The sequence below is a fragment of the Coenobita brevimanus genome, chromosome 35, assembly GCF_032717465.1.
Source record: "Coenobita brevimanus isolate Jiangsu-jjx chromosome 35, ASM3271746v2, whole genome shotgun sequence".
In the NCBI taxonomy this organism is placed as follows: Eukaryota; Metazoa; Arthropoda; class Malacostraca; order Decapoda; family Coenobitidae; genus Coenobita; species Coenobita brevimanus.
In genome coordinates, this window is record NC_136988.1 from 3,674,930 (window position 1) to 3,700,027 (window position 25,098).

A 25,098-nucleotide genomic window follows, 5' to 3' on the forward strand; every position below is an offset into this window, starting at 1 on the left:
GTGTGTGTGTGTGTGTGTGTTAGCCACACAGTTGGCTAACGTTAACCTCACCCTCAGCACTAAAATGAACGTTTTGGGTGAGTTTAACGTTCATAATGTAGAATGGTTATTGCACTCTGCCAGGACTGACGATACTGGTCTAGAATGCGAGCTGTTTGCAGAATCGTTTAATCTCACGCAATTGGTAGACCAACCAACCAGAATACCCAATAATCCTGACCATAACGCCTACCTCTTGGATCTAATTTTGACAAATAATTCAGATCAATACATGATAGAAGTACTGTCATGCCTTGGATCCTTCGACCACAATCTTACCAAAGACTCATTAGTCAGTTCCCACAAACGTCCCAGTCCTGAACCTGTTGGGGTGGGCAGATGACACTTTGATAGGGCAGACTGTGATGTTTTTAGAAATTATATACCTTGCTGATATTCCATGACGGTCTTTCTTCTCCAGTGACATTAATTATACCCTGTCCGACATTGATGACTTAATACAAGCTGGTATGGAATTATTCATACCAAGTCAACAGTTCACTAAAGGATTGGACTCCTCAAAATGGTTTGATAGCAATTGTGCCAGAGTTACAACACAAAAGTCATTAGCAAGTAACTCTTACTTAAAAAACATCTGAATCGCTCAGTCAGTTTAAAATTGCAAGAAACCATGCAATAACAGTAATAAATGTCGCTAAATCAAACGTTCTTCACAACCATGCATCCAAATTATTAAACAATCCTAATGACAAAAGAATGTTCTGGTCAACTCTCAATTCTTTCAATAATAACTTTAACAAGTCATCACCCATTCCCCCACTAATCTCTTCAGATGGTAATATTACAAATGACCTGCATGGTAAAGCAACATCCTTGCCATTACATTTGCCAGTAATTCTACTTCAGAGGGAGTTAGCCAGAACGTACGTGTACTAGAACTTGATTCCCCAGAAACTTCTTCGCTTAATATATACACAAGATATGTAAAATCCATCCTAGACAATTTACCAACTAAGCTCCAGGTCTAGATGGAATTCTTCCAATTGTTTTGAAAACGTGTACTGAACTTGCTCCTGTTCAAGCTAAATTATTCAGACTATGCATGCGTACTTCTTCATTCCCTGATTCTTGGAAAGAGGCCAATATCCACCCAGTTCCAAAGAAAGGAAGTTCCTCTGACCCTTCTGATTACATACCAATAGCTATCACGTCTTATCTTGGTAAAGTATTTGAGATTGTAGTTAATAAACACATAGTTAAGTATCTTGAATCCAACAACTTACTTAGTGATAGACATTACGGTTTTTGCCACGAAAGATCCACTAGTAATATACTCAGTCTCCTGACTCATAACATCCATCAGTCAATTGACCAACATTGAAAAACTCATGCAGTAACCCTGAATAATTCTACAGCTTTTGACAGTGTGGCACCGTTCTCTACTGTCCAGACTCCCTTGCTTTGGCCTAACATCTTTTGTTCCTCTGATTTCCTCGTATCTCAGTGACAGAAAGATAAGTGTTAAAGATGATGATGTATCTTCCGATATCCACTAGATTAATGCCGGCGTGCCACAAGGATCAGCTCTGGCTCCAACCCTATTCCTAATTCATATTAATGATCTCTTATCTGTCACCCATATTCCCATCCATTCATATGCAGATGACTCAACACTTCATGGTTCATTCACACTTACAGTAAACGCCCAGTCAAAGTTCAATATCTCTGACTCACAACTCAGTACAGCATTCTCCATAAACCAAGAGTTAAGTAAGATCACTAAATGGGGACATAATAACATTGTCCCATTTAATTAATGCTGACAAAACCAAATATATACCGTTTACTAACAAACAGATATTGCCTGATTCCTGTATTACCTTCAATGCTACTAATATTCCTGTCTCTAAAAGTACTGAAATTCTCAGTGTTTCACTTAACAATACCCTCAGCTGGACCTCTCATGTTAGATAACTTGCTAAAACTTCTTCAAAGAAACTTAGATTATTGTGCAGAATCCGTAATTTCTTCACTGACGAGCAGCTAGCTATAATTTATAAGAGTCATGTGTGCTCTAAGCTGGAATATTGCTCTCCCTCGTGGAATAAATGTGGAGAGATAGCACTAACACAACTAGACAAATTCAGAACAAGGCTGTTAGAATTATTAATAACCCTACTGTTATAAATGAATTACCCCTTTTCATGTAAGAAGGAATGTTGTCTCTCGTGCATTATTTTATACTTTTATGGCAAATGCTCAGACGAAGTTGCATCCATTGTGCCACCTCTCCATGTCTTTCCCCATGCTACACAGGCATCTGGTAGTGCTCATGACCGGACTATCACACTGCCATATTGCAGAACTTCTGCGTATTAGAATTTTTCATTCCCCGAACTGCATCTCTTTGGAACTCACATCCCCAGAGTGGTTTCCCCCCAAACTTCAACCTATGGCTGTTCAAGTCCAACTGTTACAGACTTTCTATGAATGGAGGACACCTGTAATCTGGTGTATGGATTGTATTTTTTATTCATTTGTTTTTCCTTCCTCTGTTGTGTTAAAAAAAAAAAAGTCTTGTCGGGCTTTCCAATCAGTGTGTGGCATTTGTTCAACTCAAGGTCATGATGCTGAACACGGCACATCCAAGACAGTATGCTGCTTTCACTGCAAAGGTGCTCATACCACTTCCTCTTGGGACTGTCCCAAGTGGAAGGAGGAGAAAGAGGTCTGCACAGAGAAGAAAATGGAGGGCATCTCCTACTATGAAGCTAGGATGAAGCAGAAGCCATTGTATGCAATTCCCTTACCAATTACTCCTATGCTTCATGTGCTCTGTCGAGACACAAACTGACCTTATCATTGTTACGCATACCAAATGCTTTGCCTCTTCATCTGAGCCCACTGTCCAGTCCAACTCTCTAACTTATATTCCTGTCACTACTTCATAGTCACAGGCTTCTGCTGCATCTCAGTCAGTATGGCAAAAACAGAAGTCTGACAAGTCTGACAAGATTCATTTAACTACTTTTTCCAAACAGACACGTCCACATGTTCCTCCTGCACCTGCTCCGTTGAGGGAGAAAGGAGTCAGTTTTTCGTCAAGGGAGTCCGGGAGCCTTACACTTGAAAATAATTATGGAGGTTTCTGTTTGCAGGCGCCAGGATAGGTCCCTCGGTAACCAGTCGCCTAGCGGCAAATGCCATAAAAAGATTAAGCACATTGGCCCACCTCATAAATCTTAAACTGTTGCATTCACTGTGTTACAGTGGAATTGTAGGACTCTTGGGAATAAACTACATAATATAGAAATCTTACTTTCTATACACGGTTCAGACTTTATTTGTTTACAGGAGATGCGCTTGGTGGATCACCCTGATCTTTCACATTTCAAATACCATCACTTGTATAGAAGATATGATGGTCATGTAGTTGCCATATGCATATACAAATCACACCCACAAACAGATGTGATTCTAAATTCTACTCTGGAAGCTGTCGGATGCAGAGCAAAAATATAAAAACAATTATCTGTTTATTTGTTCTGTTTACTGTCCACCACATGGCCCCATTGATAGTGGTGTTTTGAATTCACTGTTTGACCACCTGCCTGGAAATAAGTTAGGCGAATTTAACGTCCATCACTATCAGTGGCGTAGCTTGAGGATCGATGGTCGTGGGGAGCAAGTAGCCAAGCTAATACTACAGTCCAACCTCTGTCTTCTGAATGATGGTAGGGCGACTCGTGTTGACGATCGTACTGGTAACTTTTTGGCTATTGAGTTATCTCTGGCCTCCCCAGGTATACATTAAGAGTTCTTATGGGACCCTTGTGACGACTCCTTGGGAAGTGATCACTTACCAATCTGTCTTTTTATACATTCAACATTTCCTCGGACCCTCCACCTCGAAAATTTAACAATAAGAAAGAAGACTGAGGATCCTTCTCAAGGATTACCAATTTAGATATATCTGGGGAGACCATAGATGAAAAAGTCCGAAATTTAACCAATTCCATTCTACACGCAGCTGAGGCTGCTATTCTACAGTTCATGCGAAGCATAGAGCTCATTGGTGGAAGCCGGATTGCCGACAAGAATTGAGGAAAAGCAATAGGAGGTACAGGATTTTTTATGGTCAGCCTACAGAGGAAAATTTTATTGCATACAAACAAGCAAGGGTTGAGGCAAGGAGAGTAATCAGAAGGGGAAACGTGACTCCTGGAGATCTTTCGTGTTCACGGAGAATCGTTTTACTTTACTATGCAAAGTCTGGTTCACAATTAAAGTAATAAATAACCAATGCTCTTATACCCCTGTGACCACTCCGCAGGTGAATAACACCATCTATGACGATCCCGTGGACGTAGCTAACATCCTCGCCAGGAGTTTTTCTCATATAAGTAGCTCAGCCAATGATGATCAGCGTTTGTAGCACGGCTGAGCTACATATATTATCTTTTGGCACAGAAGACGTAGACTTCCCGTACAACCAAGATTTTACAATAGATGAGTTGCATCTTGCCCTTAAATCCTGTAAAGACACTAGTACTCGACTAGATACTATCAAGTAAGGTATGATCCAGCATCTTAATCAAGACAACCAGATTAAACTGTTAGCATTGTACAGTGAGCTTTGGGCTTCCTGAACGTTCCCAAACTCACGACGTTTTGCGCACGTCATACCGATACCCAAACAGGCTGGTCGTCTTATGAATCCCACTTCATTTCGTCCTATTGTGTTGACTTCTTGTCTATGTATGGTCTTAGAACAAATGGTTAATAGTAGGCTTCTTTTATTTTAGAGCTGAAGAATTATTTAAATGATTGACGATGTGGCTTCCATAAATATAGGAGTTCACTGGATCATTTGATGAATTTGAAACATTCCGGTTTGAAAGTTTCCTCCAGTTTGTTCACTTTCTCTGCTGATTTATTAAATGTAACCAGTTCCACCAGGTTTTTGTAGTCATCATTTGTGGCTTTTACTGTTTCCCTTCCTCATACCTACAAGCACTTCTTGAAAGTACTTATACTTTCTACTTACAGTTTAGCATCTCCATTATGTCAGTGCTGGAATTTACCCAATGCCCATCTGTTGATACCCGGCGCCCATCTGTTGATACCCAGGTCTGTCTTGCTAACACCGCAACTTCCTTAGGGCTCTGATTATTCGATAAACTTTCTTTGGATTCACTTTTTCGCATTTACTTGCCCAACAATATTAAATCATGTATAATTTAGCTTAGTACCCTACTGAGCTTGACTCATTTTTTGATACACTTAGGTATTTGATGAAGCCAGTGCCGTTTCTTACTATATGCGAATTACGTGGTTGCATAGGGCCCCCGAAGCCACCAGAGGGCCCCCGACCGTTATTTTTTTTATGCGAGGAAGAAGGAACCAAAGGCCATGAGCCCGCAATAAGAGTTCCCTCCAAGAGAAAAACAAAATACAAGAGAGAGCCAAATTCAAGACCTGCCATTATTGGCTTTATTTAGAAATTAAAATGTGTGTTGAGTCACTCTATATTCATGAAATAAATTTTGTAGGGGGTACGGTGGACCCGCCAATTATTGTAAATGCCATAAAGCAAGTAATGTAAGTAAGGGCCCCCCAAACAGCATATCGCATAGGGCTCCGAAAAAGCAAGAAACGCCACTGGATGCAACTGAGCAGAGCACTACGTGTCTGCCCTCACCCACGTTCCACTCGTGTGTGTGTGTGTGTGTGTGTGTGTGTGTGTGTGTGTGTGTGTGTGTGTGTGTGTGTGTGTGTGTGTGTGTGTGTGTGTGTGTGTGTGTGTGTGTGTGTGTGTGTGTGCGTGTGCGCAAGCTCCCTACTCTTTAAATGCTGAGGTCGGCAAGTCGACGCAGCAGGAAGGACACTTTCTTACTTATATCTCTGGTTAAAGTGTCACGGGGGGTAGGGGGTACGTACCAAAGGGGACTGAGGGGTGAGGGGTTGTGTGCTGCAATTGTCATGTTATTGATGGACACCATTATGTACAGTGTATAAGGTGCTACATGTGATTTACAAATTTCTTACCACTGTATCGTACAATGAAATGTAGCAAACAGACAGACGGACAGACAAACAGACAGACAAACAAGCAGACAGACAGACACGGAAGATGATTAGAATAGTTCGCTGGGGCTCGACTGATAAAGAATCGTAAATGTTCCCCATGTGCTGGCAGGGGAAAGGAGGAAAGCAGGGAGAATGACTGTGGACAGAGTGTAGGGATGGCAGGTAGCGGGTAGCTCGTGCAGTTTAGGTATCACCAAAGCCATATTAGAGGTTCAGTACTTAGTACGGTACACATGGTTAGGCGTTAAGTCAGTCGTAAATGAATGTCAACACTTAACTCCCATATATGCTTACTATTGTTCCAGAAGTATTGCATTCCAGCAGCACCACCCACAACTCTTCCCCCTCTCTTTACCTCCACTCACATTGTTACGGAAACCGAGGTTCTTCCTCCTGTGTCAACTAGACTACCTGCTCCAACACTTACAAGGTTGTGAGTGCAGATATACCTGTTATGGATGACTGTCCATGTTGATCCACTGAGACAATGAGAGGTTGCACATGCGGACTACGCTCTTCATCCGTTAGCCAAATGTAGGTTAACAGTACGGTGGAAATGGTTAAGTGTCACGGAATTACAATAATATTTGAACTCCTGCTATGTGAGTCACATTTCAGTTGATGATATTAATCATATACAACTATAGTAATTGACAAGCTCCCTTGCGTCACTTCCTAGACATTTATATAAAATTAGGCAAAGATATTGTATGTTGTATTTCCAATTGATGGCACATGTAAGCTCGTCGCGTTCGGTGTGGCCGTACCCTTACAGATTGTCTCCAATATTCGATTGAACACTGTCGTGCTTTCTCATTCCTTCATGATTCAGGTCTCCCGTCCTCGCTGTCTGATCTCCATGGTGAATCCTGTCACTTTTCTGTTACCAGTCTTATGTATTTTCCATCACGTACTCGTATACTCCCCTCTGTCTGATCTCTTCCCTTTATAACACCTACTAGAATTGATCGTCTTAAATGTTCTCTGCCTTAGCACGAAATGGCGGTATTTGCCTGGCACTAGCTTGTTCATTCATTCATTCTTCATTGTGCCTTCCCCCCGAACTTGCTTGATCCACCTTTCTATGGTTCTGCTTACATCAAATGCTTACACTATCTATTTGGATTATCTTCCTCTAAATAGATGTATAGTATACCATGCCCTCTCACATCTTCCTAGTACTTGGATGCATGTTGTTTGTCCATACTTGACGTTTAATAGCATGAGGGAAAATGTAACAGCCAGACAATCATCCCCTTACTGAATATGGTTCATATTTCCGCTCTAGGATTTTTTTTTTTTTTTACTCAAAGAAAAAACGAGAACAAAACTAGAAAGCACTCAGAGACTGCAATCCGCCGCTAATACCATTGCCATTAAAAAGTATCCAGATCCGGATTTGGATCCATGGATATAGGTTCCGGATCCGAATCTGGATCCGTGGATTTAGGATCCTGATCTGGATCCAGATCCACCATAAGATTTATTCAGTTCTTTCTTGGTCCATGGTCCACCTTTCTACAGAATTTCATTGAGTTTCATTGAGAACCTTAGGAGATATTGTGCGGGATAATCCAGATGTGGATCCGGATTCGTCCTCAGATTTAATCATTCTTCCTTAGCCCATGGCACACCCTTCCTCGGAATTTCATCAAGCTTTCATAATTTTTTTTTATTAATCCCGGATCCTGATCCGTGGATATAGGGTCCGAATCCGGGTCCGGATATGCCCCCAAATTTTATCAATTTTTCTTTTGTCCATGACCCACCTGTTCACAGAATTTCGTTGAAATTCATTGAGGACTTTTGGAGACATTGTGCAGGATACTCCGTATCCGGGTTCGGATCCAACTAAAAGTTTGATCATTTTTTCCTTGGCCCACGACCCACCCTTCCACAAAATTTCATCAAAATCTGTGTATAACTTTTTGAGTAATCCCGGATCCAGATCCTTGGATTAGGATCCTGATCCAGATCCGCCCCCAAATATAATCAACTCATTCTTGGACCATGGCCCACATTTCCACAAAATTTCATTGAAATCCATTGAGAGCTTTTGGAGATATTGTAAGGGATACTCTGGATCTGGATCCACCCTAAAACTTAAACATTTCTTCCTTGGCCCATGGCACAACCTTCCACAAACTTAAATCAAAATTCGTTTACAACTTTTTGAGTAATCCTGCTATCAGACAAACAAACCAACGTGGGGTAAAACATAACCTCCTTGGAGGAGGTAGTAACAGTGAGCCAAATTCAGGATTCGTTCAAGATGCCTGGACACACTGCATTTAAAAGGCTGGAGATCATAGGCAGTAGGAAATTGAGGCTGAGGGAGACAGTTCCAGAGCTGACCTGCTGCATACATGAAGGACTGCACAGAAAAGGGAAGAAAGTTTGTTGCTAGACAGGTGCTATGTGCCCACTGTAGTGGTGGAGGGATGCAAGCAGACAGTTCAGAGGAGCAGTGACCATTGAAGTTGCAATAGAAAAGAGACAAAGATACAACATTGCAGCAATGAGACAGGGGTTGAAGGGAGCCAATAAGACGAGGAGAGTTAATGAGACAAAAAGCCGTTGACTCCACCTTGTTGAGAAGAGCTGTATGTAGAGGGCCTCCTCACACGAGAGAGTTGTACTCTACACAGGGGTGAATAAAACCTGTGAGTAAAGTCAACAACTGTCCAGGGGTAAAGAAAGCACGGAGTCGGCTTAGTACACATAATCTCTTGGAAGCAGTTCTCGTGGTTGGATGTTAAGGCTTCGGAATTTCCTGGGTTCATTCATACCGTCAACCCATCACCAGCAGATATGAAGCTTGAGGAAAGTCAGACTAGCCAGTCACGAATATGTATCTGTGGTAGAGCTTTCATAATGTTTTACATGTTACATTTAATCTTTGGACAAAACCGGGACATGACTACTGTCTTTCGTTGTACACCGTTGCGATGTTGAAACCATGATGGTCCTTTACAAGACTTAGGTCCAAGAGGTGCCTCGTCTGGCCAGCTTCCATCATCCAGTTCAAGCAAGTAAAGGAGCATGAGAAGGGTCCTCTTTAGTTAGCTGTGGGTGGAGGTGTCAAGATCAAGGTCGAGTCAGCATCTCGGGACCTTCTCCGCCAGAATAGCCACTGCAGATGTCTCCAGATTGCCACTTAACAGGCAAAGGTGGCTGCGCAATGGAGGAGAGCGATCTACAGCACGCCTTTCCCTCATTTTTACATAATAATTAGATAAGTTAGGTTTTTGAACAGGCTACTTCAAATGAAAGATCTTTTAACCAATAAAAGCAGCTGACTGAGTAATAACCAACTAACTTGGCAACTATTTTTAGATGACTATACTTGAGAGAGAGAGAGAGAGAGAGAGAGAGAGAGAGAGAGAGAGAGAGAGAGAGAGAGAGAGAGAGAGAGAGAGAGGAGACTACAGTGACTCTGAATGAATTCAACGAAAGGGGAAGAGCTGAGGTGACAATACTGGATCTTGCTTAGATTTTCACCAAGTGGTGAGCCCCCACAGCCATACAACACACAAGAACTCACCAATAGTCCATATACGCGCAAATATGGCTTCTATAGAAATGTTAGGAACAAAAGGCTGTTACTGTAGTGTTTAGTGCTGCACACGTAACCTCTCTGAAGCTAGTTTCGCTAGAGAATATGTGTTATTTTTAAAAGAAATATAAAAAAAAGGACACCAAGGACATTAACTATATGGAAGATTAAGTTGTTCATTGCTGAAGACAGTTTGACGTTCATATGAAAGACCTTGTTATGTTGTAGAACAGTGGAACTGAGCTTCAGAGGCATTCAGAGCAATAAATTTCCTTTGCCACTGTCAGTACTAAGAGCTATATCAGAAGTCATGTAAGTGACTTTTGATTATTTTTGATCACTATTGTGATCAGTACAATGAAAAGTGGATGGAAAATGAATGATGGAGTTATTAGCATATGGGTGGATAAAACTAGCAGAACAGCTTAGAAAGGAAATTGGTAACAGTACAAAACCATGAAGAACACTAGCCCTAAAAGAACATACAGTGTCTACAACCACAGCTATGTAAGGATAGAACCTTAAGAAATACCACTAATAATAATATTACAAGAACGTGACTGTCTTTAACCCTAATTTTGGAATCACCAAAAGGAAGCATGAAATGTAGGCACAGAAAGATGGACTGAAGCAAAACAATGGAAATTTGAAAGTTAAGATTTGTGCCAGACGTTGTTGAAGATCATGGAGATGCCAAGCGCTGGTGGAAAGATGTTACCGATATAAAGAATGTCGTCATTCATGACAGAATTCAGGGTGAAAATAGAAAAAAAAACGTTCAAAAGATTAAAAATAGTTAGTTCTGCTGTATCTGGCAAGAAGGGGAAATTAGCGAAGAAATTAAGGAATGGAACCCAGTTTTAAAAAATGTAAGACAGAAAGAAGAGGAAAGAAGAAAACACTGAGGAAATATAATACGGTCTCTGCCATATGATGGAAACCATGGCCATCAAAAAAAGGTGACGAGAAATCTAAAAAGATTGTAAGAAGATCGCTGGTGTATCTTTCTTGCAGGAACTCGTAACGTCAGTCGAAATATAAGTTATTTAAAGAAACGTGCTTCAGCATCATTAGAAATGGAAGGCAGTGAAGGAACTGGGCAATAATTAAATAGTTGTTAATTGCCACCATTTTTGGAACATGCTCAGTAAGAGCAAACAACAAAAACTGAAGAAAAGGCGTCAGTTGACAGAAAGGGGTAGATGGGTTTGCCGATACAGTACAAGGTGTCACTGCAAGCGCCAAATGCTTCGGAGCAACAAGAGGCACCCCATCAGGATCATACGCCTCACATTACCCGCGTGCTTCTGTCTGTCTTTCCGTCTTTGTGCGAAGAGCTTAACTCAAAGAGTTTTAATCTGATTAGGGCCAAACTTGTTGGAAGTGTTGAAGGCTAAGATTAAGTGTTCATTGTTGGAACAACTGATCAAAGGTACCGGTTACTAGGCAACGTTATTCCAGTCTGAACTTAACATGGTGGACAGAAGGTCAGACAAGGATGACGTAATTAGATTTCAAGACCAATCATTCAGATATCAAGATGACAGGATATGGTCACATGTTCGCGGACTGATAAAGTAATTCAGCAATACACTTCGGGCGCGGGTGTTGTACTCTCTGAGTGCACCTTCTTGTATGTACTGGTCAGTAAGGACAGGAAGTATTTATTCTGAAGAAAATGAAGTGACAGGAACGAGGAAGTTAATTTGGGGGTAATAAGAGGCTCAGTGTTACCGTTTATATGCCACCTACACTGAACCATACCATTTTGCTTCTGTTACCCTTTGGTGCGGGACTGATGTGTGTGCCTTTGATCCAACCCCAGATCCCAGCTTTAGACTCAAAATGAAAGCAGGGCTGGTGGTGGCGGTGTTGTGGTGCCGGAGATCGAACACGTGAAACCAAAGAGAGATGGATGCACGCAGGCGGTCAGAGAGTAATAGCGAAGAAATATGACTTAAAAAGGGGACAGGAATGTTATTAGACATAGTGAGAAGTCAAATATACTTAGAGGCAGAAATCCACGAACGTTATCAAGAACTTGAACAAAGATAGCTTTTAATAACTAAGATAAGTAAACAATTTTGTATATATGCAGGAAGATAAACATTCCAAGAACAAAAAACTTCTGAATAAATGAAGCATAGTGGGGTGTTTAATTAGCATGATACATGGAATAATACTGTATCATTTAATTACTGAAGTGAAGAAATGCTGTACTTTGGCTTCACTTGTAAACATTTATTTTTTGAAGAATGACTATTGTGTACTGACATTTATTACGTAGGGTGGAAAACGTTTCATTTCCACCCTTCTTTGTCTGTCTCTGTCCATCAGTGTTCAAGCAAACATCTGGAGGTTTTGGGGGGAAATTCCTGGCAATTCAACGTTAACGCAATTAAATTGTGGTGCAAGTACGTTAAAACACAAAAAAACGCAGCAAATGAGAGAGCATGAGGTGCTTCAGGTCGACCTGCAAAATATAGAGTAAGACTATCAAAGAGTAAATTGCAGGGTTGCTGCTTACTTTCCAGTGGTTTTGTTACGTGAAGCATTGTGATTGATTAACTGTTCCTGACACAGTTTAATAACATGGGTATCCGAGAATTGGGTAGCAAAGATAACATATGCCCTCTTCTCTGTGCTCTTATAATCGTTTACATTTTTCACATTGCTTCACTCATTTTTAGGGTATTTTTCCCATAGGAACAGCTAATTGTCTAAAAACATCCTTGGCAATGTATTTCCTATAATATACTTTACCTTTTAGATACTTTGACGTTTTCTTAGTATATTCTTATTACTGCCAGAAATTTTTTAACACGAAAAGGAAGATATTTTATAATGAAGTTAAGAAGGATATATGTAATTACTTCAATTCAAACTGTCTGTAGGTAGCTAGAGTAACTGAAAATAAAGTCTTCGGTTTGGAGGATTTATGTTATCTTTTGAAGCACGCTATTTGTATTCTTATAGCAATGAGACATAGAATTAGCTTTCTTCCAGCATTACTCCTGTTTCTCGTTATATTTTGATCTTTACTTTCTACTTTTATGTATTTACAAAACAAACACTAATTTCTACAGGAATTCGAGGAGAGGAAGAGGGTCAGGGGGAAGGACAGAGAGAGGAAGAGAAAGTGAAGCGTAAAAACAAAAGTGGAAGGAAGGGAACCTAAGAGGAAAAGCGGTGATGGAGAAAGAAGGTGGGAGAGTGGAGACGAAGGTTGAAAAAAGGAAAAGGAAGTGGAAGCTGTGAGGGAGGGAGGCGGAGAGCCAAAGGTGCAGTATCGAATTTTAAGCCGACTGACCTCCATTAAAATTTATGGGTAATTTACTGTTTCATCTACCATCAAGGTTTTAGGTGGTGTATTCAAAATCTTTTTCCTAGACTCTAAGAGCCTTGTAATTAAAGGCAGTATTCCTAGTTCGCTTCTATACAACAATATTCTTAGCTATTTGTTTCCACACCAAACCTTAAGAAAGTCCTAGTATACTATTGACGCAAATTGGGTTAATAGTAAGGGATATAAATAGCATAAAAGAGAATACCACGGTATATACGCAAAATACGTAGTCAAGATAAAAGAATCTATGAATTATCCTATTCCTTTGATAATCCCGCCCAAAACCGAAAAGAAAAAGGAAAAGAGAAACAATTAGAGCTAATACCAATATGTGTTTAGGTGAGACATTTGTGTGTGAGCAGATACTGTGTTTTATTGTTACGCTTTTTCTGAAACTTATTATAGTGTTGTTCTTGGTGTTTAAACTATCTAAAAGTGCAGTATTAAATGTCATAGTTCAGCTGTGAATGAGCAATAAGGATGTGTGTCGTTGATCTGTGTTTTATATTACACCAGAGAGAGAGAGAGAGAGAGAGAGAGAGAGAGAGACAGACAGACAGACAGACAGAGTTGATCTGTGTTTTTTTTACACGAGAGAGAGAGAGAGAGAGAGAGAGAGAGAGAGAGAGAGAGAGAGAGAGAGAGAGAGAGAGAGAGAGAGAGAGAGAGAGAGAGAGAGAGAGAGAGAGAGAGAGAGAGAATTTGGAGCTCCAGATTACACACAAACACACACAGCCTGGAGATTCAGATTACACACACACACACACACACACACACACACACACACACACAGCCTGGAGCTTCAGATTACGCACACACACACAGCTTGGAGGTTCTGATGAAACACACACACAGCCTGGAGCTTCAAATTACACACAACCACACACACACACACACACACACACACACACACACACACACACACACACTTTTATAAGCAGTTAAAGAAACGCTTTCAAAATCTTCACTGACATCTCAAGCATGTGTATGGATGTTATTTTTTTCAATAGAACATAAAAGAGGAATTTCATACAACATACTGTATAAGCTACACTACCCATCCAGAGGAGCTGGGGGGGCCCGGTGGTTGGCGTACTCATATTGCGATATACTGTATATGCATCGAATCTAATTTTGGAAACACAGACCATGGTGAACATTTAGAGTGAGGGCTGATTCGGTGAACAGTTTGCAGTATGTCCTTTCATGTGCCTGGATAACTTTTACCTGGATAATTTATGTTCTCAGCGCGTTGGTTTTTATGATGACTTATACAACCCCTGACATACACAAGCATTGCTACAACACTTCGCCAGCATGGGGAGTGGTTCATTCTGGTCATCACCCTCTTTCTGACGGGAATGTCCAGTCCTGTAGTGGTTCTAGTGTACTGCAGACTGTTACAGTTGACGTGTTCCTTCAGCAAATTTGACTTAAGAAAATCGCAAATACCATTAACATTCAGTGTGATATCATCGACCATCTGTTTAAATACACCTTTCACACACACACACACACACACACACACACACACACACACACATGCCGTGTTGGGTATATTGACAGTTAACTCTCTCTCTCTCTCTCTCTCTCTCTCTCTCTCTGACAAAATGTTCTGCTGGCATTTCTGATCATACATAGTGAGGACCTATATTTTCAGTACGCACTACTGCACTCTCCCATATAGATTTAAACTTTATCTCTTCAAGTTGATCTTAGTGGTAACAGATGATGATGATGATGATGGGAGTGAAGTTGGTGATGATGGTGGTGAAAATGATGTTGGTGATGATGGTGGTGAAAGTGAACCTGATATTGGTGCAGATGGTACAGATGGTGCTCCTTGCTGTAGTTATAATAGTAGTAGTTAAGTAGGCGTAGATATTGATGGTGGTAATGGTGATGAGCTACTGTTGTTGGTGGTTGTTATTGCTGATTAACCGCAATATGTCTGGTTGGGCAAACCCATCAACGGCAGGCAAGAAATCGCCCCTGCAGGGCTGTCTCGTGCAGTGAACCAATAAATGTTCCCTTGAGACTGACAGCGCCTCTCGACCATAAGGCGCTGGGAAAAGTGTGGAGGATTGGTTCCTGAATGGATTCCGCATGTACAGTTACCTCCACTTCTAACGAGTACAGCGGGCTGTGTGTTTGGTGAAATGTGGCACCACTGTGTTTGTTTACATCATAGTAATGGTAAGTGAATGGGCAGACCCGGCAGAGCTTCCCGTCTGCTACAGTACGATATCTAGTACCAACAGATACAGTGTTCTATCAAGTCATACTCTGTCTGCAGATACATGTGTCTGCTACGTAGGTATAGTGGAAGGTAGAGAGAAAAATAAAAAATAATGCCACTGCTTTCCATTGTTTCTCTGACAGGAGATGACTATAAGGCGAAGTGGAACGGAGTGGAGGGGGGCAGGTGGTGGGGGCACATATATCGAAACTGTGTCGTGTTTAGTATAGAAGGATGAAGAGTGTGATTATACAGATGTTCTGAGATGATCTGTAACTCCATATGCAATAACGTGTATTGGATGAAAGTTGGAGTCTTAATGTTCGTCATACAATGTGGTGAACAACTGTAGCTGAGCATAAATGTTAGAAGGTGTGTTGTCCGATGTCTCGAAACGTAGTTCACCTGAGTCTAGTGAGTGTGCCACTCAACTGCTGTAACATTTTTGTGGCTGAACCAAGATGGCCATAAATGACACAATGGTCATGCCATGTTGTGCATTATCCAGTCTGCTTTATTGTGAGGAAAAATGATCATTATATTCGCAAACCATGGTATAAGTAGATATGCTGTTGCATAGGATTATAACTACTTTGAGTGTTGGACACCTATTGGCTTATTGTGCGAAAATGTTGTACAGTCATCATCCTGATGGACCACGGGGAGGTAATGAGATGCTGTATTTGCATAATGAATTCATATCTTGTATTATAATAATTGAAATAACGGTGTCACGGGTGTCCAGTCCACAAATGATGTCGTTTTCTTCGAGGAGCTATTTCATTAGTCTGTATAGTTGTGACACAACATCCACAAACATTGATCATCGTTTATTATATTCTCTTTAAAACATTCATACATTGGTTTTCATACAAGTAATACACATTCAGGCCCTCCTTCGCTCTAGAAGCATTATACTATTTAAACGTGTGTCTACACTTACACACTGTTCATCCAGAGGGAGAAATATTTTCCATACCAACACCAAACATCACATATATTGGAGTTGACCCTGCTCGCACCTGCCCACCTCCTCACTCTCTCCTACTCCACAACAGTCCACTTTCACACACACGTTACCACCAAAACTGGTGGTCAAACCCTCCCACCCTCTCCTTTCCTGCAACATTTCCTTCCTCTCCTAATACCCCTCAAGTATACCCCCTTACCTGCCAGATATTCTGTTCAATTTCCAACTGCCTTAGGAATATCGTTTTTGATGTTCAGCGTCATGGGACACGGCATCACAGATATCCTTCATATTAAAACCTATTGTCGAACTTGAGGTTATTATGAATTTCATATGATGGCTCTAAACAACTGTATCATATTGACGTTCGCTTCCCATCTACAATTACCACCACATTGCCTGGCACATTACACGTCATGATGTATTAGGTCCTGCTTCCCTCTGTCCTACAATTATATACTATGTTTCCATTGTCTGTCATGAAACTACAAGGATAGTATCGGGCCAGAATTCACGGTTACAGAGGCATTTCGGTGGTGTGGTTTTGCTTGGAAAATTGCGTAGTCTAGCCTTGTTTGTGAAGGGGTCCAGTAATGCAACTGGCCACTCCAAATCCAGGTTAACACAGTAGATAACGTCTGCAACGTCTGTGTGTGATAAACGGACATATTATGAACTGCAACATTATGCAAGTCTGTCCGTTGTGGGCCATTTTAACACTGTTTTAGTATGTGGCCACGGCTACACAAAATTTATCGGTGGCGTAGTGTTGCTGGAAGAATGAAAAATTGCGTATAATCTACGTGTGTTTGTGCAGGGAGTCTGGTAATACACTTCACCGACTTATTCTCACTCATGCCAAGATAGCAGCCAAAATCGCGGTTTTGGTGACTATACTAACTTACCACTGAACACACTTTCATCTCCCAGCAGCCTGAATGAGGCCCTGTTTGCAACCAACAGAAACATTAAGTAATACAATGAATAATGCAATTTTATATGTAAAGCAAGGAGTGTTTTATGCACCATATCATCATACAGGCTTATACAGTATAACACAGCCAAGGATAAGGTGGACCTACGGTAGGATAAAGGTTGAGTGCTGCTGGAGCGTCCAAGTAAACAGAAAGCAACATTGGTGCACCAGCACCTGCATGGTAAAACCCAACCACCGCGCTTTAGGAAAAATACCCCCGGGTTCTGAAGCTGTCCCACATCATCCAATAGACTTGCAAATGATCACTGATAACGCTGCAATCTCGTAGTAGTGATGCTATATAGTAAGGAAGGCAGTATCAGGTCTTGTTACCCATTATATGACGAAGGGCCAGAATTGTGTGTGTGTGTGTGTGTGTGTGTGTGTGTGTGTGAGAGAGAGAGAGAGAGAGAGAGAGAGAGAGAGAAACACAGACAGACAGACTGGTGCATTCATGGTGTCATTACAAGTTGCCATAATACGGCATCATAGACCAGGGGGAGGATAGGGTGGTCTTTGTCTCACTGGGTGTCCTTCCACAGTGACGGTAGCCTCGTATAACCCACCTGTAACTGTGTGAACATAACAAGCTCCTTGTTTACATGGTATTTGAGATAGATAGATAGATAGAAAGAGAGAGAGAGAGAGAGAGAGTCTCTCTCTTTCTCTTTCTCATATATATATATATATATATATATATATATATATATATATATATATATATATATATATATATATATATATATATATATATAATGTAAGGAAAGAGAGAGAGAGAGAGAAAAAAACACCCAGTCTCTCTCTCTCTTTCTCTCGCCTGACGTATTATACTATTTAATCATGTATCTACACTCACACACTGTTCATCCAGAGGAAACAATCTTTCACTTACCAACACCAGACATCATATATGTTTGTGTTGACCCAACTCCCTCATGTCCATCTCCTCACTCGCTCCTACACAACAATCGTCCACTTCCACACTCATCTTGCAATCGCGCGGGGTGGTCAAGCCATCCCTCCCTCTCTATTCCAGCAACATTTCCTTACTCTTCTAATACCAAGTCCCCCCCTTACCTACCAAATATTCTGTTCCATTTCTACCTGCCTTGGGAATACCGTTTTCAGTGTTCAGCGTCATGGGACACGGCATCACAGATATCCATAATTTCAAAATCTGTTGTCGAACTTGAGGTTATTATGAATCTCGTATGGTGGCTCTAAATGACTATACCGTAATGATGTTTCGCTCCCAGTTTACAATCAGGTCCACTACAGTGACTGGCACATTATACGTCATGATAAATTAGGTCCTACTTCCCTTTGTCTTACGATTGATATATTATGTGTCCATTGTCTGTTGGGAAAGTCCAACAATGATATCGGGCCAGTATTCACTGTTAGAGGCATTTCAGTGGTGTGGTGTTGCTAGGATAATTGCATAGTCTAGCCTTGTTTGTGCACGGGTCCAGAAATGCAACTGGAGATTCCAGATCCATGTTAACACAGCAGATGACGTCTGCAACGTTTGTGTGTGATAAACGGACATATAACGATCTCACTGGCAACAATATGCATGTCTGTCCGTTGTTTGCCAATATAACACAAGGTTTTCGTAAATGGCCAAGGCTACACACAATATATCTGTGTCATGGTGCTGCTGGGAGAGTGAAAAATTGCGTATAATCTACGTGTGTTTGTGCAGGGAGTCTGGTAATACACTTCACCGACTTATTCTCACTCATGCCAAGATAGCAGCCAAAGTCACGGTTTTGGTGACTATACTAACTTACCACTGAACACACTTTCATCTCCCAGCAGCCTGAATGAGGTCCTGTTTGCAACCAACAGAAACATTAAGTAATACAATGAATAATGCACTCTTATATGTAAAGTAAGGAGTGTTTTATGCACCATGTCATCATACAGGCTTATACAGTATAACACAGCCAAGGATAAGTTGGACCTACGGTAAGATAAAGGTTGAGTGCTGCTGGAGCGTCCAAGTAAACGAAAGCAACATTGATGCACCAGCACCTGCGTGGTAAAACCCAACCACCGCGCTTTAGGCAAAATACCCATTGGTTCTGAAGCTGTCCTCTCTGTCTGTCTGTCTGTCTGTCTGTCTGTGTCTCTGTCTGTCTGTCTGTCTGTCTGTCTGTCTGTCTGTCTGTCTGTCTCTCTCTCTCTCTCTCTCTCTCTTACAAAATTCTGGCCCTTCGTCATATAACGGGTAACAAGACCTGATACTGCCTTCCTTACCACATAGCATCACTACTACGGGATTGCAGCGTTATCAGTGATCTTTTGCAAGTCTATTGGATGATGTGGGATAGCTTCAGAACCCGGGGGTATTTTGCCTAAAGCGCGGTGGTTGGGTTTTACCATGCAGGTGCTGGTGCACCAATGTTGCTCTCGTTTACTTGGACGCTCCAGCAGCACTCAACCTTTATCCTACCGTAGGTCCAACTTATCCTTGGCTGTGTTATACTGTATAAGCCTGTATGATGACATGGTGCAGAAAACACTCCTTACTTTACATATAATATTGCACTGTTCATTGTATTAATGTTTCTATTGGTTGCAAACAGGACCTCATTCAGACTGCTGCGAGGTGAAAATCTGCTCCGTGGTCAGTCAGTATAGTCACCAAATCAGCGACTTTGGCTGCTATCTTGGCATGAGTGTGAATAAGCCTGTGAAGTGTATTACCAGATCCCTGCACAAAGACACGTAGACTATATGCAGTTTTACACTCTCCCAGCGGCACCACGCCACAGATATATTATGTGAAGCCGTGGCCACATACTAAAACCTCGTGTTATAATGGCAGACAACGGATAAACATGCATGGTAAAGGAAATATTGCTCCCTCTGGATGAATAGTGTGTGAGTGTAGACACACAATTAAATAGAATAATGCATCTGGAGCTAAGAAGGGCCTTAATGTGCAATACTTGTATGAAGACTAATGTATCAATGTTTCAAAAAGAATATATTAAAAGATGATCAATGTTTGTGGATGTTGTGTCACAACTATACAGACTAATGAAATAGCACCTCAAAGAAAGCGACATCATTTGTGGACTGGACACCCGTAACACTGTTATTTCAATTATTATAATACAAGATATGAATTTATTATACAAATACAGCATCTCATTACCTCCCCGTGGTCCATCAGTATGATGACTGCACAACAAGCCAATTGGTGATCAATACTCAAAGTAGCTATAGTCCTATGCAACAGGACATCTACTTATATGCTTGCGAATATAATGATTGTTTTTCTTCACAATCAAACAGACAAGATGATGCGCAACAAGGCATGACCGTTGTGTCACATGCATAATCATGAATCATTTATGGCCATCTTGGTTCAGCCACAAAAATGTTACAGCAGTTGAGTCGCACACTCACTAGACTCAGGTGAACCACGTTTCGAGACACCGGACAACACACCTTCTAACATTTATGCTCAGCTACAGTTGTTCACCACACTGTATGACGAACATTAAGACTCCAATATTCATCCAATACACGTTGCATGCGGAGTTACAGATCACCTCAGAACATCTGTAAAATCACATCCTTCATCAATCTAAACGAAACACGACACAGTTTCGATACATGCGTCCCCACCACCTGTCCCCCCTCCCCTCCATTCCACCTCGCCTCACAGTCATCTCCTGTCAAAGAAACAATGGGAGCCAATGACATTACTATTTGTTTTTCTCCCTACCTTCCATTACACATACGTGGGAATCACTTGTATTTGCAGACAGAGTATGACTTGATAGAACATTGTTTCTGTGGGTATTAGGTACTGTAGTGGAGGGGAAAGCTCTGCCGGTCTGCCCATTTACTTACTATTACTACGATGTAAATAAACACAGTGGTGGCACATTTCACCAAACAGATCACCCGCTGTACTCGTTAGAAATGGAGGTAACTGTACATCACTCAACCTAGGTAGCACTGGCACCATAACAGGCTCCACATCACCCTGTTATGGTGTTGATGGTAATAGCAATATTGTCATTGCATTAGTAATGAGGGTGATTGTTGGCGAAGGCTGCGGTGATGAAGAGGCTGAGGCCGTGGTGTTGGTGATCATGGCTGTAAAGGTAATGGTAGCAGTGGTCAGACGATAGTCGTTGCAATAGGGTAGAAATGGAGGTGGTATTGATATAACAGGTATGATGGTGATGGTAGTAGTGGTAAGGCAAGTTACAAGTTATGGTTGTGTTGATGGGTAGTGAAAAGGATGGTGGAGATGTGTTCTGGTTCTGGCATCACTTCCATAATGAGGTATGTCTCGCACTACTATCTATATTATATACATAGATGCATTTATGCATATTTAATGGATATGTATTGTAGTGTTGAGATGAATAACCAAATACATCCTCACTGTTGAGTGTAGGTGGGAGAGAGAGAGAGAGAGAGAAAGAGGCCAGACATGCTAAGGCTAGTGCTTTCAGACGTAAACAGGGAAAGTAAAGGAGGGGTGAGGGAAGGGAATAAATTCTGTATGTATCTCAGTCTTGGGGAAATATATATGTGTTAATACTACCTATACAGTTAATACTGCCTTACTGAGATGTATGATGTGCATAGTATTGTAGAGTTGTATTTCGCACCTACTCGTGTACATATCTCCATTTGTCCGAGAAAGAGTGGCATCTCATAAGTTTGCTGACCTGTGCAGGTTCCCAGGGCTGGGCAGAGAGGCAGGCAGATAGCTTTTAGCTCCTGCATGAAGCAGACGCTCTGTTCCATTATCTCTCTTGTCGCAGTTGTATCTTCTGTGGCATAATCAAGAGGGAGAAACACACCTGCTCCTGGATTTCTGATTCACCTGACATGCTACCTTCTCCTAATCACGGGGAAATCATCATAGTTTCAGCGGCCAGCTGTGGAATTCAGCAGAGCCTACACCGGAACATTAACCCTTTAACCGCAAGGCGTCACTTTCGTGAGTGACGCTCAGGTGCAATGGATCATACCGCGGGGTGTCACTTTTGCGATTCTGTTATTTTAAATTCGCCTGGGCTTTGAAGTGGTTGTTTGTATCATCTGTCAGTACTGCCAGTGTCTAACAATAGTCAGTGCTGCTGTTGTCATCTGTACTCCCATCCAGTGTTGACAATTTAGCCATTTCTCCCTGTTCTTGACTCCTCTCCCTACCTCCCCTCCATTACCCTCTCCTCCTGCCTGTCCCAGCTGCGCCGCACAAGGCAGATCTTGCCCGGATTTTTCCACTCACTTCATCCATTGGAATGAGCCCTATGCTTTATTCTCATTCAATATAATATATATAAAAAAGAAAAAAGGGAATTGATAGTGTCATACACCTGGAATTGGCTAATTATCACATGGCAACACCCCACGTGCACTCGTTCGCTAATTTTCCTTGTTTATTTCCTCTTGAAATATGCTGTATGACCTGTTCTCACAATAAAAATATATATAAGAAAGGAAGGGAGAAGTCTAAGTGATATTTACATTCACCTGGAACTACCTAATTTCCTGCCAATCATTTCACAGCATGTAAATTAGCAGCTGTCACCTCGCTGACGTTGTCAACCCTTGGCGGCCCCATATCCGCCTCGTCATTTGGTTCAGTGTTGTTTCTTGAGATGAAAGCACGTATCACTCGCGCCCCTCCATTTCCACCGCTTCCAGAGGGCCCTGTGACCTCTGTCCCTACTAAACCTCATTTGGGAAGGGGTAAAAGACTAAGTGACTCTGCTGTGGAGCGCGAACTGGCTGATTTATCCATAATAATGATGGACAGTAACTACAATCTTTCAGGTGAATCGTGTGATGAGCCAGTGGAGGAAATGATGATAAACTACGAGTGCTTCAGTGTCCAAAGTTCATCCTGGCTCCAAGGGAAAGGAGCCCTTAGTTACTGGAAGTGACAGTGTATAACATAGTGTAAATAAAATAGAAATGTAAATAATTACTAATATAAGAATATGAGTACAAATACTTAGAGTAATGACAGTGAAAGCTTTGTTCTTTATGCTAGTTTACTGAGAGTGAAAGTTAATGTCTGGAGTGAAAATAAACTACTATTACTGAAGGAAACTTATGGATAAATACTTTATATAATAAATATATATATATATATATATATATATATATATATATATATATATATATATATATATATATATATATATATATATAAGTGTAATAAAGTAATAGTAATATGAAGTGTGAGTGTGTTTATGAATAATAAATGACAGAATACCAGCAGGGAACGAGCGCAAGTGGGAAGCTCTTACGTGCTCATAAATTTCATTGCTTTCACAGTTTTTTTTTTTTTTGGTATATGGATTCCAAACTACTTGAAAATCATAGAATAGTGTTTTTAGTGATAATATCAGGCTGTGGTAATCATATTACGGGGTGTCGGGATGTGTAAAGTGGAGACTTCGTTACCCAACTTCAGAAGTCTCCACAAGTCCTACGGTAGTCGAAAGGCTCAACAAACATCCCAGGAGAAAGCTGAAGGTATGTGCCGTAAGCATATATAATTATAATATTCTAGGACTAATAACTGATTTTTGGGAAATATTTTTAAAAAGCCAGTCGGAGCTCAATTATCCCCGCGTGCGGTGCACGGACCGCCTCTGACATGCCCACGCTTAGGGGGTTAATTTGGTGGCCTGGTGCTGGGATACGAAAAGTGCCGAAAAGGGAACTCTTAACAGCGAAGTGAGCAAACCTTGGAATCGCTCATGTTGCATCTTAATCCCAGGTGAATAACAGAATATCCAAGAAAATTCCACTTTTGCAAAGAGACTAACTGTGGAGTGAGATAAAGGATAGAACTTTAAGAGCAGGAAAATCGGAGTAGTGAAACTTGTTCTCTCAAGACTTGCGTCTCTGTCTCTAGTGAAATCTGGCAAGATATCTTTCTGTTACAGGACAGAATGAGGCCAGTGCTGAGAGGGGAGGCGTCATCCTGAGGGCATCTGGCAACTCTGGTGAGGCGCAAGAAAGCGGCAGTCGGCAGTCGGCTTGAGGCTAGAGTAGATAGTACATCTCAGCGCAGCTGGAAGGACGAGACCTGACGAGTGTGTGCGACTTCTGTGGAGAAGTGAGCAGCTAATAGTTGGGCCTTGTCGGTGGCACAGGTGGCTATGCTCCCATCAGGCCTGGTGAGCGGTGGGATGGTGTTGTCAGCAACCAGGCCCTGATGCTGTTGAACCCCACTCCACCACTCTTTGCTGCTTACATTCCGACCACTGAGTTTAGTTTTTACAGCCTCTCTCCAGCGTTGTATGGCTTGTTTTTGGACCCGTCTCATGTTCCTGCAGGCTTCTTTGTGGGCATTTTTGTTCTGCTGTGAGAGGTGAGACTTGTACCTCGTCCAGGCCCTGCTCTTGGCATCAGCTGCAGTCCGACACTAAAAGCCAAACCATGGCTGATCCTGAGGTTTGGTTTTGTACTCTTGGCTGGGTATGAATTTCCTCTGTAGGGATAGTAGGACGTTGTTGAAGATGTCTACTTGTGAGTCGACGTCACTATGGAGTAGTAACGTTCACTCAATTGAGTCCAGCTCCCCTGTGAGGCTGTCCCAGTCTCCCCGAGCCCACAGCCAGTTGGTGCGGGACGCAGACATGTCCAGCTCAGCTGAGGTCCTGATAGTGGTGAGGATTGTTGAGTGGTCTGATGATCCCACCATTCCCAAGGGGCCACAGGTGATCGCGTTCTCTGGAAGGTTGGAGATGACTGGGTCCATGGATGAGCCTGAGATGTGGGTGGGAAAAGTGACATGATTGGTGAGTCCATAATCTGTTAATAGCTCCTGAAATGGTCTTGCCACAAGGTGTTGGTTCAGGTCACCAACAATAATAAGGTGTTTGCAGGAGTGTTGCAGGAGCAGTGAGTCTAAGTTGGCATG

General features: G+C 41.7%; 1 pseudogene; it reads left to right on the forward strand.

Annotated features, from left to right (window-relative positions):
- Positions 1-24,216, forward strand: part of LOC145396225 (uncharacterized) — a 63,813-nt pseudogene extending 39,597 nt beyond the window's left edge.
- The last annotated feature ends 882 nt before the right edge of the window (positions 24,217-25,098 follow it).